This window comes from Petromyzon marinus, chromosome 32, assembly GCF_048934315.1.
Source record: "Petromyzon marinus isolate PM22_M1 ecotype Great Lakes invasive population chromosome 32, UKy_Petmar_22M1.pri1.0, whole genome shotgun sequence".
Classification (NCBI taxonomy): Eukaryota; Metazoa; Chordata; class Hyperoartia; order Petromyzontiformes; family Petromyzontidae; genus Petromyzon; species Petromyzon marinus.
This window is the reverse complement of record NC_133698.1, coordinates 1521585-1535401: the sequence shown is the minus strand read 5'-3', so window position 1 is coordinate 1535401 and position 13817 is coordinate 1521585. Positions and strand designations below refer to the sequence as shown.

The window sequence follows — 13817 nt, the reverse complement described above, 5'->3', positions numbered from 1 at the left end:
TGGAGGTGGTGAGGGTGGAGGTGGTGAGGGTGGAGGTGGTGAGGGTGGAGGTGGTGAGGGTGGAGGTGGTGAGGGTGGAGGTGGTGAGGGTGGTGGTGGTGAGGGTGGAGGTGGTGAGGGTGGAGGTGGTGAGGGTGGAGGTGGTGAGGGTGGAGGTGGTGAGGGTGGTGGTGGTGAGGGTGGTGGTGGTGGAGGTGGTGGGGGTGGAGGTGGTGAGGGTGGAGGTGGTGAGGGTGGAGGTGATGAGGGTGGAGGTGGTGGAGGTGGTGAGGGTGGAGGTGGTGAGGGTGGAGGTGGTGAGGGTGGAGGTGGTGAGGGTGGAGGTGGTGAGGGTGGAGGTGGTGAGGGTGGAGGTGGTGAGGGTGGCGGTGGTGGTGAGGGTGGCGGTGGTGGTGAGGGTGGCGGTGGCGGTGGTGGTGAGGGTGGCGGTGGTGCAGGTGGTGAGGGTGGCGGTGGTGCAGGTGGTGAGGGTGGCGGTGGTGCAGGTGGTGAGGGTGGCGGTGGTGCAGGTGGTGAGGGTGGCGGTGGTGCAGGTGGTGAGGGTGGCGGTGGTGCAGGTGGTGAGGGTGGCGGTGGTGCAGGTGGTGAGGGTGGCGGTGGTGCAGGTGGTGAGGGTGGCGGTGGTGCAGGTGGTGAGGGTGGCGGTGGTGCAGGTGGTGAGGGTGGCGGTGGTGCAGGTGGTGAGGGTGGCGGTGGTGCAGGTGGTGAGGGTGGCGGTGGTGCAGGTGGTGAGGGTGGCGGTGGTGCAGGTGGTGAGGGTGGCGGTGGTGCAGGTGGTGAGGGTGGCGGTGGTGCAGGTGGTGAGGGTGGCGGTGGTGCAGGGGGTGAGGGTGGCGGTGGTGGGTGAGGGTGGCGGTGGTGGGTGAGGGTGGCGGTGGTGGGTGAGGGTGGCGGTGGTGGGTGAGGGTGGCGGTGGTGGGTGAGGGTGGCGGTGGTGGGTGAGGGTGGCGGTGGTGGGTGAGGGTGGCGGTGGTGGGTGAGGGTGGCGGTGGTGGGTGAGGGTGGCGGTGGTGGGTGAGGGTGGCGGTGGTGGGTGAGGGTGGCGGTGGTGGGTGAGGGTGGCGGTGGTGGGTGAGGATGGCGGTGGTGGGTGAGGATGGCGGTGGTGAGGGTGGTGGAGGTGGTGAGGGTGGTGGAGGTGGTGAGGGTGGTGAGGGCGGTGGAGGTGGTGGCGGTGAGGGTCAACTGTATTTGTTTAATCAAATGCCAGGAGGGTATCATTTATAAGTGGTGTTGGTGGTGATTATGGTGGTTGTCATCCTCGGGGTGGTGCTTGTGGTAGTGATTGTGGTAGTTGTAATAATGGTGGTGATTGTGGTGGAGATGGTGGTGATCGTGGTGTTGGTGGTGATTATGGTTGTGGAGGTGATGCTGCTAGTGGTGATGATGATGGTGGTGACAACTTGCAACTGTGTGATCACTAAGATGTACTGACAATCGTATTGATGGTGACCATTAATCCATCTACTACTGCGACTGTGTTATGATGCTGGTGAGGTTGGTGGTGACGGTCACTAAACAACGATTTCATCACTCGCGTAACACCAATGTTTTATTTTGTCCTGCAAACTTGTGCACTGCTCGTGTTATTCTTAACTTGGGTCCATCTTTTCAGCCTTATCTGTAAAGTTCTGAAAATAATGTATCGTATTTAATTCTCACTGCCTGTTAAAATGGCTCATCAGAAAGTATAACATGGAAAACATTTACGTTTGAACCCATAATTTAACTTTCTAAGTTGCATGTTTCCTTTTGTTGCAAATAACCTTGGTTGAGCGTGCCTCCTCTTATGATTTGTGTTTTAGCGCACTCCGGAAAACCTAATTTTAGCAGTCCGTCTTTAATAAATGGGTTGATAATATAGTGGGGTTTTTTTTATCATTGCCTTGCTTTGAGAGCTTGGATGACTGCTTCAATTTCCACATCAAATGCAGGCGAAATAATGGCAACAGAGATTCCAACACTGTCAATGATGACAGCAGTGACACCGATAACCATTTATAATCACGATCAGTCACCGACATTTGACTGTACCAAAGATTATAACAATAACTAAAATATGCAATTCATAATCACATACCATCACTAATAAACAAACAATCGCTCAAGAGTGACGATCATTAGCGAATGCAGTCACGAATAACGGACAAAAATAACAGCCATGGCACCAAAATAATAACAACATCAATCGTTACTAATAATCACAACCTCTATTAATCGATAACTAACCGAACAGCAATCGTGGTCTTCACCAACACCCCCTCACTCGTTCTGTTTGTGACTGAACCGCGACGTCTCCGCGTCGTCGTTGATGCCACAAAACCAAACAGCGCCCTTTGGTTCATCTCCACTGGGCGTGAGCGCTCGTGGAATTTCCACGTTGCTTCGACGGTGCCCCAAATATATTTCCCTTGTCCATTGTGCCCCCCGCCCCGCGTGCGTGGAGCAATAATGAGACGCGGCGTTAACCGAGTCAGCGCGCTCTTTGGGGTGACTAAAATGCCACCACTTTGTGGTAATTGAACAGTGGTGGTTGCTATAGGAGATACAGGACCCCCATCGGAGCAATGTTTTATTTCCACCACTGAATGCACAGGGGGGGAGAGACTTTGAGTGTAAGTGTTGATCGTGAAAATATCAAATTGAGACGATTTTCTTAGAGTATTTTTCTCATTATTTTGCTTAAGTTTAATTACTGCTGTGAATGTTGCTTTGTGTCAGTGAATGTCTACTCGTTTCATAAAAAACAAGCAGTTTTATATTTTATAAATCCCAGCAATCGCTGTCCCTAATCACCCCAATGTGTGCCCAGTTCTAATATACTGTGTTGTAGCACTACCTGTAAAGTGTATTTGCATCATGCACACATGTGTTGTAGCACTACCTGTAAAGTGTATTTGCATCATGCACACATTAGATATTCCACGGTGGAAGTTTGTCACAAATGAAAAAGAGTTATATAGCTCGGAGAGCCTTACCTGGTAAAAATAAAAATAAAAAATTTATAGTTTAAATTTAGCAATAGTATGTTTTCCTGAATTGAGCAAGGTTTATACGAATTTGGGAAATAATATGGGAAGGAATTAGAAAGTTAAAAATCCGTTCATGTGCAGGTGGATTATTACATCGCAGGTTAGTGAGAGGTGGTGGCGGCCTGCATCCAGCAATGGATTGACCATGGCTCTTGATGATTAAATCCTCTAGTAAAGGTGAATATTGTGAGTAAACTGTAATTTGTTATGTCCCTCTCAAAATATCACCTTGGGCGCAGGAGCGTGGTGGCATGCAGGAAATCGACTTGCGTGCAAAAACATGATGTGGAACACGGGAAGAGCACAAAGCGTAGGCGTGAAACGGTTGTGAAAAGGCAAATATCGATCCAAATGTTACTTCAGTTATTTAACAGTAACAGAACTATTGAAGTTTCATAGGCTTTACGGTAAAACTTAAGAGGAAATGCAGAAACGGATGTTGCCAAGATGTGTGCTAAATACAGTGAGGTGTTTTGCAAACCTTTAAGATGTACATGACATGTGTACAAAGCGTTGTCGGTTGTCCTAATATACGTAGTTTCCAAAACGCGTTCCTGTCCGATAGTTGTCTTCTGAATGACATGAGTCAGGAGAAGGAGAGACGAGACAGTCGTCTATCGAGATGCCGTTCCCTTTAGTTTCTATTGGGAAGTTGTACGTTAAAGATCTGAGCTGGACATGTGTGACTTCACAGGGATGTGTGTCACGGTAACTACGCATGCGTGTGCATGCATGATCGCATATTGATTGCGCTTTTGCAGAGCCAGGCACGTGTAACTGTACATGAATGTTTAACACGTTATATTAACAATCATCCTCGTCATCAGCCATTATCAATCCACTGTTGGATTAAGGTCTTGCCAAGCTGTTGCCATCTCTCCCAGTAATGCAATGCAACAATCCTCCCAGAACCTGCACACGCATTGATTTCATCGCTCCATCTCCTGATCTCTTTTGTTGACGTACTCTCTCGGACGCGTTCTATTCATTGGCTGCCATTATTTTACTTTTCTTGACCATCTGCCATCATCCAAGAGATGCCCAAGGCTACTTCCTTTTTTAACAGTTAAACTTGTGCCTTTAGCCTCCCATGTGTTTTCTACTCCCAAGTGTTCCTGTTTCTGTCTCTCAATGCAATTCGAAGCATTGCATCTCTGCTTCTTCGCGCAGGAACACAAATTCTGTTGTAAAAATTATATAATACTTCCATAGAGCCAGTATCTGTCATTTCCCGGTGTGAAAGTCCAGCGCAGTACACCAGTTCTTAGCTTTGTACCCGTACATTACAACCGCAAATGGTATAATTTTGCACTACATGAATGTGGTCTTTGGTTCCACTCTTTCGGCTGGCATTTGTTGACGGTCGTTGCATGAACACACTTTACTGGTGCGTTCAACATATTTGACTTGACACTTTTTCAAGGAGAACTACGCATTAATTATTTGAAAGCAACTTTATTTAAAGTTTTAATTGGGTCGAAGTATTGTACGATAATCTCATTGTAAGGGCTGAGAGTGACACTTAAATATGGCATAAAATGTCACAACAGTGGTAAACTCTGAATCGGAGCATGCATTTATAACATTTGCCTTAACTATAACAGTGATAAGGAAGTCTTATGTTTTTAGAACATGGTTTCCTTTCACTGGTGGTGGGCAGTGTTGAATAGTTGGTAGTTACTTGTGCTGCGCTAACTAAACTAAACTATACGTTTTTATTTTGCCAGGTAAGGCCCACTGATCTATACTGCTCTTTTTCAGAAGTGACCTGGCCACAAATGATAGCTTAACAAAGTGGCTTATGTGTAAATGTATATCAGCCAAATACTCTAAACACATGTTGATCCTAAGTGTGGAGGAAAAAACCAGAGTACCCAGAGAAAAATCCACACAACCATGGGGAGAACACGCGAACTCCAAATATACAGCAGGCATAAGGGGCGGGATTGAGCCCACGACCTCCTGCATACCAGGCGAGGGAGTTAACATCTCTCCACTGCGGCTCATTAAATTCTTTAAAACATGCGGCACAATAGTCTGCGTGGAAGTGTTTCATGTGTTTGTTCAGATACATGACGTGAGTTATCCTGGTCCAAGGACTGACCATGATCATGATAACTCGGGTTGCACATTGCCTCCCCGTGTGGCTGGGAGCAAAGGCCAAATCCAAGCTAACATGTAAAAGGATGTCGGTTATTGCGTACAATAATAAGGGACTTGGTTTATTACAGATTTAATTTAAGTAAAAGTGATTGAACAAAGGTTTCATGTGTCGTGAATGTTTATAGATCCATCTTAATGTTTGTGCTGGGTTAAATATCTTGATTTACGTGTTTTTAAAATAAATATTCTTGACTTAGAGATTTTCATGACGTTAGACCTATTTTAAGTTTTGACTAATTTTACAGATTTACTGTCAATTCTTGATACTGAAACGTTTTTGAGATGTAGTTTGTGCCAGCGTAGCGACACTGAAAGAACTGACGTTTTTTTCTCTTGAAATGTTTAAATTATTTTTTATTATTTTTATAATTATATGCAAACATCATCTCATCACATCAGTTCACAAATCTGATGACTATTTTCAATTGTTCTTTTTGAATGTACGCATTCATGGTTGTTACGATTGGAGAATAATTATATTGCATCACAATTATTTTAATAACCGGAAAAGTCATATCCCCCCCTCCTGTGTTTGTGGATTACACAAATATATTTTTGGCAAGACAAAGTATGAACGTAAGAACATACACAAGCTGTCTGATCATCATTCACTGCCTTGACACTTCTTTGTCTCCTTACACCAAATGAGCTACACAGCATTGCGTAATAACCCCCCACAGCTGCTCTATTTGCAAAGCAGGGTCCTGTTACTTCACTCCGTAGCAGTAATTTTCTCCTGCTTATTCTTATTTCGTACGGCTGCTGATTATACATGCAGAGCAATAACTAAACACTCACATTCAGGTGGTCAAGTGCAGATTAACCACGTCAGGAGTAGCAGAGTGTATCGCTGTCGCCCCTTCCTATTTGTGGATCGGCAATGCGTCGTTATATGATGGTACGGTCTGTACTGGATGACCAAACTGGAGAGTTTTTTATTTTCCATTTGTGCATCCGGTATCCGCATCTGGTCATGGTTTGTGCAGTGGATGCGATTTAGCATGGACCATAAGCTTCGTGGAAGATCAAACCCAGTGATCTTCTGCTTTAGGTCTTTCCTCCCTCTGATGCTCCATTGCCAATTGGGGACATCCATCCACAGACCTGAAATATTTTTTACAACACTTGAAGCATCCATAGTTGGAGATAAACATTTTGACAGGAGTTCTGCATTGAATGTCATCTGCAGCAGCCATGGTAAAGCCACTGCTGGATTAAAGATTTAGAAAACAGTCCCCCACCTGGTCCTGTGCAAGTCCATCCCGCACTCTAACATCAGCAGATTTAATAGCTCCATCTCCGTGGTGGACAGTGGGTGAATGCCTCCCCCACCAAATGTCAGTCATGGAGGTTGTTTGACCATACTTTACAATGCTGCTGCTTCGTCAGGGTTGGCAAAATGTGTGCCCGGTACCGCTTAAAGTACAACTCTCCACTGATGTTAACCATTGCCGGGAATCGAACCAAGCTTTCCCAGTTCATCCTGTAGTGCGCTCACTACTGCACCACTCTTTTTCCCACGACGGCGTTGACAAGTTTATACGTGATTTATTCAGAGTGAATGCTGTACAACAAGTACTGTTGTACAGCATCCACTGAGATGTTAGTACATTTAACAATGACGGGCGAAGCTAGATTCAAGCTCGTATTCCGTCTGTTTTAAATGTGTAGTGGAAATTTCTTTGTGAATGTAAAATATGTTTTGAGTAAGCCGATTGCATGTGAATCTCTCGAATGTGTGGAGTCAATAGTGCATTTCTAAGTGGTGTGTTGGCAAAACAACAAAACATCCTCCCGGCTAATGAGAATCCTCACCGCGTGGACAAAACATTTTTGCCAGCTGTGTGGTAATTGTGAAAATCGGCTGGTAGATTGAGGCATCGTGGGAAATGCACATGTTTGTATGTGTGCACTTCTTTCGCACCGTATGTAGCCAACCATGCTAATCGGAAGTGCTGGATGTTTATACACGGCACCAGATATTCATTCATGTATAAAGATTTTGGATGACAAGTCCTGTGGTGAGATATATAAGGAATGTTAGCCATTTCCTATCCTGTGTGGCCTAATATTACATCTCGAGCTGTACTGTGTGGCAGTGTGTGGTTGATACCTGCCAGGAACGATGAGATGCACAAGCTGGTTGCATGCTGTCAAGGAAGTTAGTTCTCATTAAGCTTGTGCTTTAAATTATTCTTGTTGCTTACAAAAGGCAAAGCTTTACAATTTGAAGATATTTCGTATGGGAAACAGTAGTTTGTATCTTGAAGACGCAGAACTGGAGACCTCGCATCTTAGGGTAAAGAGTTACGCATTGCCCTTGCCGATTTTAACCAATTCATGGTGTAATTTTATTGTTGGGCCTTAGTCCAGTAGTAGACTTTAAATCAAGTATATTTTTTGCTGTGTATGTGTACATATATTTTCATGAACTCCAAATGTACAAATCTGTCCACTCTAGCAGTGAACAATGTGTGTGGTGAATGAAGACTCAGAGGCAGAATTCCAGGTAAGGGCTTGCGCCGGTTTATTAACAAGGCAGTAGTAACTAAAACACAAGGAGTAGGTGTCCTACCCTCGGTCCTTCACGTGGACCCTCGGCTCTATCTGTTCCTAGCCTCGGCTATCTCTTCGAGCCCTCTTACTGGAGTCGGGACGGGGGTTCAGCCAACACCGCTCGGTCTAGGAGAGCAGCGCCTCCTGTAACTCAGCCGGCTTCTACAGACCTCTCGAGCTCTTCCCCTGGCTATCTCTCCGGCTCTCCTACTCGCAGCAGGAGAAGCCTTCAGACGCTCACCATCCCGGGCTCCCACAACGACCCCGCTTTCATCACCGGCATGACATCATCACGCCTCACCGCGCGCATGACGTCATGTCACCATACTACTACTCTACAAATGTATACTGCATTACAAACGGGCCAGTTGGAGCATTACTTTATTTGCATTGTAAAAACAGTTGCACTATAAAATCGTACAAATAGGAGACAAAGCCGGTGGCTATGAGTCTGTGATGTCCCCCTCGACAGTACATGTGCTGTATGCACTGCACTTGCATGTGAAAACATTCATTATTTTAACATTTTTTTACAATTAGAAATTGTGTAAATCTTGACTTAAAGCTTTCGTGACTACAGGAATTCATATTCTCTGGATCTTTTGGTAAAGCCATGTAGATATTTACTGAAAGACCCAGAGAATAGAAATTGTGTAGTTTAAATATGGTAGGTTGTTCCTGTGATGTCATGACACCTACTGTATTCACGTAGGTAGTAAGAAGCTGGGTCAGGTGACACTTATTCTGTCTAGTCGTAAAGTTGCTGGACGTGGCTTTAAAACGACGCATCTATTTGCTAAATTTGCTTATGACGATTATTCTTCAGCAAACTGAGCTGAAACAATAATAATTTGTGCATTTAAATGCTCGTACAGGTGACAATTTGATTTGTTTCTGTATGTCAGGTGGTGGAGGGACGTCTGACAGAAATGTAGCCAGATCATAATGACCTAACCCAGAAATACAATACGAATCATATAATAAGACCGATTCGGTTTGCAATCAACACACATCTTTGTGTTGTTACACCTAATTGTTTCCAGCCTGCATTAATGTTTCTGTTGTGATGGCTTTTCTCATAATTTACAGATTTAAATTATAGTTGCCTTTTGGGCAAGCACTAACGAGGTCCCCAAAGTGTCAAGGTTGACGTCCTCTGTATATATGGGGCTCCCAGAGACAGACGGCAGCAGTGAATGTTACGGACTACTCCACTGTTGAGTCCTAACGAGGACAGAACGAGTCCACGGTTGTGTTTTGTTTCTTTGCTCTCTTTTGGAATGGCCACATTTTTCGGTGTTTTGATTTGGTGGACTAAAATGGCCACACATGCAGTTCTTTAGAGTTGGTGGTCTGGATAAGACTTGAGAGCTTTTGTACATGCAGTGCACATCTTTGCGCATTTAAATCTATACTTTAACTTTGTACAAAACAGATAAGTAAGTAACATTAAGGTTTTTTTTTACCATCACAATTAAAACACTATTTCACCCATTGACTATAAAGGGCTTTGTGGATTGATACACCCACATTTTCCCCAAACAGGAAAAACTTATTTTGAGCATCTTGCTCAACTTAGCTGAACGTAATGTTGGTCTCTGGCAGCCTTCGTGGGTGGCTGCTGTTGCCCCTAACACTGGCTTACTCGGTAAGCATATTTAACAATGTGCACCCAGTTGACTATACTCAATAAAATGAACTTCTCAAGGTTTTACCTTTACCAATATAATAATTATATATTTTTAACACACACTTTTAGCATATGAACTGGACTTACCCAATGCTTGATATTTTGGCAATAAAGCATTCCCCATTATGTTATATTCATAGCAATTCACTGCACCAGCACATTTAATTCATGGCATATTTTTTTTCATTTATAAGAATTCAGTGGACGTGCCCAAAACGCAAATGCCTCAATTTGGGCATCCTCTGCATTTCTAGACTCCATGTGTTTTGGGGCATGCTTATTTGTATAGTTAGACTATGTCTTGAGGTTTGGAGGAAAGGCCAAACCTCAGACTCCCCCCCACTACACACTGGGAGAATGGAACGGTTACGCATTCACATTTGTGGGCTCGCCCCTCATGGAAAAGCCACGCTGGAGCAAGTCTGCGGAGACCCACACTGTGTTATGGCCAGACATCCCCGCTGTTTATTTTTGTCGTCTTATGCAATTTGCATCAATGTTGTGACGGAAAATGCTTGGCATTAAAAAAATATGCTATTAAATCTCCCCCCCCCCCCCGCAAGGGCCTCGCCGCTTTGTTCTGTAGTAGCAGAGATTTTGATATCGGATTGTGTCCTAGTGTTCTTTGGGGATCTCTGCACATCCATAAGACTGGGGTTTCTCAGTTGCCCTCGTGATGCCACGGGGTGGAGGGAGTTGCAGGAATTCTTTGGTGCGCCGTCGCCTCGTCCTTTCTCTGTCCGGCCTTCCTCATCTCTCTTCCTGTTCATGTCCCTCTCTTTTTGGGTCTCCAAATTTGTCTCTCTACTATGTCCTCCGCCTTTCACCCTATTTCTTTTTTTATTTCTCGTGAATCTCTCTCCGCCCGTGGTTTTTCTACCCCCGCCCCCGTTTCTACGCGGCCGCTTATAACACGATCTGGTTTGAACCAGTTATTCTTTGTAATGGTAATACTTCTGTATTTTGTTCTTATACAAAATTCCAGTTGCTTTTCTGCATGTAGTTTGGTACCGACTGCAAAATATCCAATTACGTTTAGGCAAATTTATTACACTGTAGGTAATTGGAAACTTCACAATTTAAGTTTAATTGCTCGTCATGACTGAGAGGTCCAGCCAACTGTACTTGTGATCGGAATATTGTGAAAGTGTGTAAAAATGCTTCCCTTTATTTCCGCTTTTGTGTTTTGTCTCCATTTTTTTTAGGAAGCTACCAGTGACATGTCTGGTTGATAAGCTGCTACTGAATGAAAGAATTTGGATTCTGCTACTTCATATTCAAATAATCTTACAAAGGAGACGATAATCTCAAATCGATACACGCTTGTTGTAGTCGTCCATGTGTTTGAAAATATATGTAAGATGTAATGAAATGCATCTCCCGGAAAAGGATTCCAGGCGCATGTCAAATCGCGCGTATCTTACGTGTCATGGTAGCACGTGTCGGAGCTCACGTCGTGAACGTGTTAAGGGTAACTGTACAAGACGGTACAGTACTCCCATGTCAAAGCCAATGTGATTTCCTGCTCAATTGGGCAGCGAGGCGGTGGTCATGTCCTGTTTACAGCCATGTGTAAGTGGTGGAAATTCCACAATCCTATGACGGGGGCGAGTCTCTCCATAGGACAACCATTGTTCACTTCCCCAAAATATGGTATGTATTTTATCGACCTTGGAGAGATGATGGGCTGAGTCAACCGCAAACCAGGATTAGAACCTGCAACCCTCCGATTGCGATCGGCTTTGGTGAAGCTATGATGCACGTTCACTTCACAGGCAAAGGGTTTTCTCAAAGTCCCCGAAGCTCCCTTGAGTGGACCAGTTGGGCGGACTATACAAGATGGGATTTATTTATCGCTTCCATTCAGTTACAATTATTTCATTGGTCGCCTTTGTTTCATTACGCGCTTGCATTCAAACAAGTGTGAACCATTTGCAATCTCTCGCCGAGAACTCTGCGGCGACTGGCGAGCTGCGGATTGCATTGCCAGGCGCGCACGGGGCGAGCACATAGCGTTATCTGCACTCTGCAGGCTGCACAGTGCAGTGCCCACACGGCTGCGAGGGAAGCTCGTGGCCCACTTGTGGTAACTTTCCTGCTGACACAGCCACGCGGTGAGCAGAGGTTTCTGATAACCTAGGTTGTATCGGCCCCGCGAGCCGAGGGGGGGGGGGGGGTCTGTCGGTACCACCTGGGTCGCCAAATGGTACCCAGTGCCCACCGTGGGCAGAACGTTTGGCGTCCGTTTGGCAGACGTGTTTCCTTCGCTTTGTCATGTCCGTAGACGTTTCGTATCGCATTAATTTCTGTTCAAACTATAGTCTCCATAAAACATGCTACGGTACCCTTTTCATAATAACTTATTTCTCGTTTAAAAAAAACTACCACAGTGCCCTTTGCTGTCACACACGTTTGTGATCTAGAGTGACTTTACCGAAAGAACCAAAGAAGTAGAGATAATGTGCTTCAAGAAAGTAAATTTTGGCATTTGCCACCTTGGATGGTGCAGATGCGACTCTCCTCTGCCTCGTGTGATGAGCTAACTTGTATGCCAAATGGCCACACTTAACCGATTTGATTCATACTGACGTACGTGCAGGTAAACGGTAGAGCACTGTTCCACGTGGGGAGGGTGGTGGCACTTATTGGGCCTTATCTGGCAAAATAAAAAAAATCGTTTGTTATTAATAGCAGATGCTGAGGACAGGAAGTTGCGCTCCATCTCGCATCCTCGCATCGTGTCTGAACCCAGCAACCCTGGTTCAATTCTCATCCACGGCTAACATCAGTGGGCAAGTGATACTTGAACCGGTGGTCCTTGCATCTGCTCCCTCCACTCGCTAAAAAAATAAATGCCAGGGCACCTGCAAGCACTGTGGTTCTGCACGTGTGGCAAGTGTTACATTTGAGGTTTTATCACTTTATTTTGAAATTATTAGTATTTCTCACGTAAGAAAAGTTGTTCCAAAGTGGATTCATTTTGGGGCTGAAACGTAGCTCAGCTTTTAACATGGGAGGAGTCGATGGGAAAACGACGATCGTTTAAAGGAGTTTTCGCTTCCCCGAGCAATTTTTCGCGGAACGCATCCTCGCTCGTTAAGCGAGACGCGCCTGTAATTCGTGTTTTTTCCCACATCAGCAACTCTCTGCCACTTCATCGTGCACAAGGAGGAGGCCCCCCGTCCCCCATTTGAGGAAGTATGGAGCGCATGCTCACGGACGGCACCCACCACAATGTGTGCGCTTTGCCTCATTGCGACCCTGGCTCGTTTTTTTTTATTCTAAAAATAGACAAAAAAAAGTGTTTAATTATATATACATTTAAATTCAAATTGTGACCACACAACATCATTTCCTTCCGTGCCGATTAATTAGCACGCGAGCTGTCTTCCGGGTGGAATTTTTGGTTGAAATTGTTTTTTAATATTTCAGTGATCCTTTCCAGCATACCGTAAATTATAGCGTACGCGTGCCTTGCCTTTTAGAGGTTTTTTTTTGTGATGCAGTTGCAATTATACTGCATATATGACATTAAGTATGCCGTGTAAAGATACAGACGAAGGCAGTGAGCATCATTCTTGCGTGTGAAGCAATCGCACAATGTTCAACGTACACTTGTAGCCGGCGGTTAAATACCACGCAGGCTTTTTCAGCATTTAGCCGTTATGCTAGCTTGACTGCACAGAAATATAAGCTTTATTTATCCTGGAGGAATCTGATGAGCTATAAAGCACTTTTTAACAGATGTCCAGTACAACCTTATAGAACCTTGAGTGAAAGATGGAAAATGACTGTACAGGATGGTCAAGTTGTCTTGTGACCCACGTTTCTCTAAAACTTAATATTTTTAAAGTAAAGTTTATTTAAAATGAATATGCAAAATTGTTAGGGGTCACAAGACATCTGCACCACCCTGCACAGTAGAAATGCTGCTTCCGAGCCATCAGTTGCCACAGTTTCACGCGGAAGCTATTCCACAAGCTGCACGTATGGGGCACATGCGGATTTTAATCATTTAAAACGCCACTCGCTTTTGTTTTGTCCTCTAATTAGAATAACCTCCAAACAAGACTAACACGAGCTCGTGAGAGTTAAAAACGCCACGAATTCGGGTACAACGTTAACTCTCAAAGGGTGATACTTTGGAGGCGGTTGAGGATTCACTGTTAATAATTTGCGAGGCATTGGGTGCTAATGAACATTTTTAACAGCACCCAATATATATTCTTAGTTTTTTCGGTAAAGTCACGTTGAAGAGAAACAACAAAATAACAAAATATATATAAAACAATAAAAAATTCTCACGACGTTTCGACCATAACTCAAACGGTCATCATCAGGTGTGTCGGTTTGCATAAATTTATTTTGAAAACGGC

At 44.7% G+C, this 13817-nt stretch overlaps 1 protein-coding gene across 1 annotated transcript in view; it reads left to right on the top strand.

Moving 5' to 3' along the window:
- LOC116948063 (E3 ubiquitin-protein ligase CBL-like) overlaps positions 1 to 13817 on the top strand; it is an 82902-nt gene that overhangs the window by 857 nt on the left and 68228 nt on the right. The gene's annotated exons all lie outside the window — the stretch shown is intronic.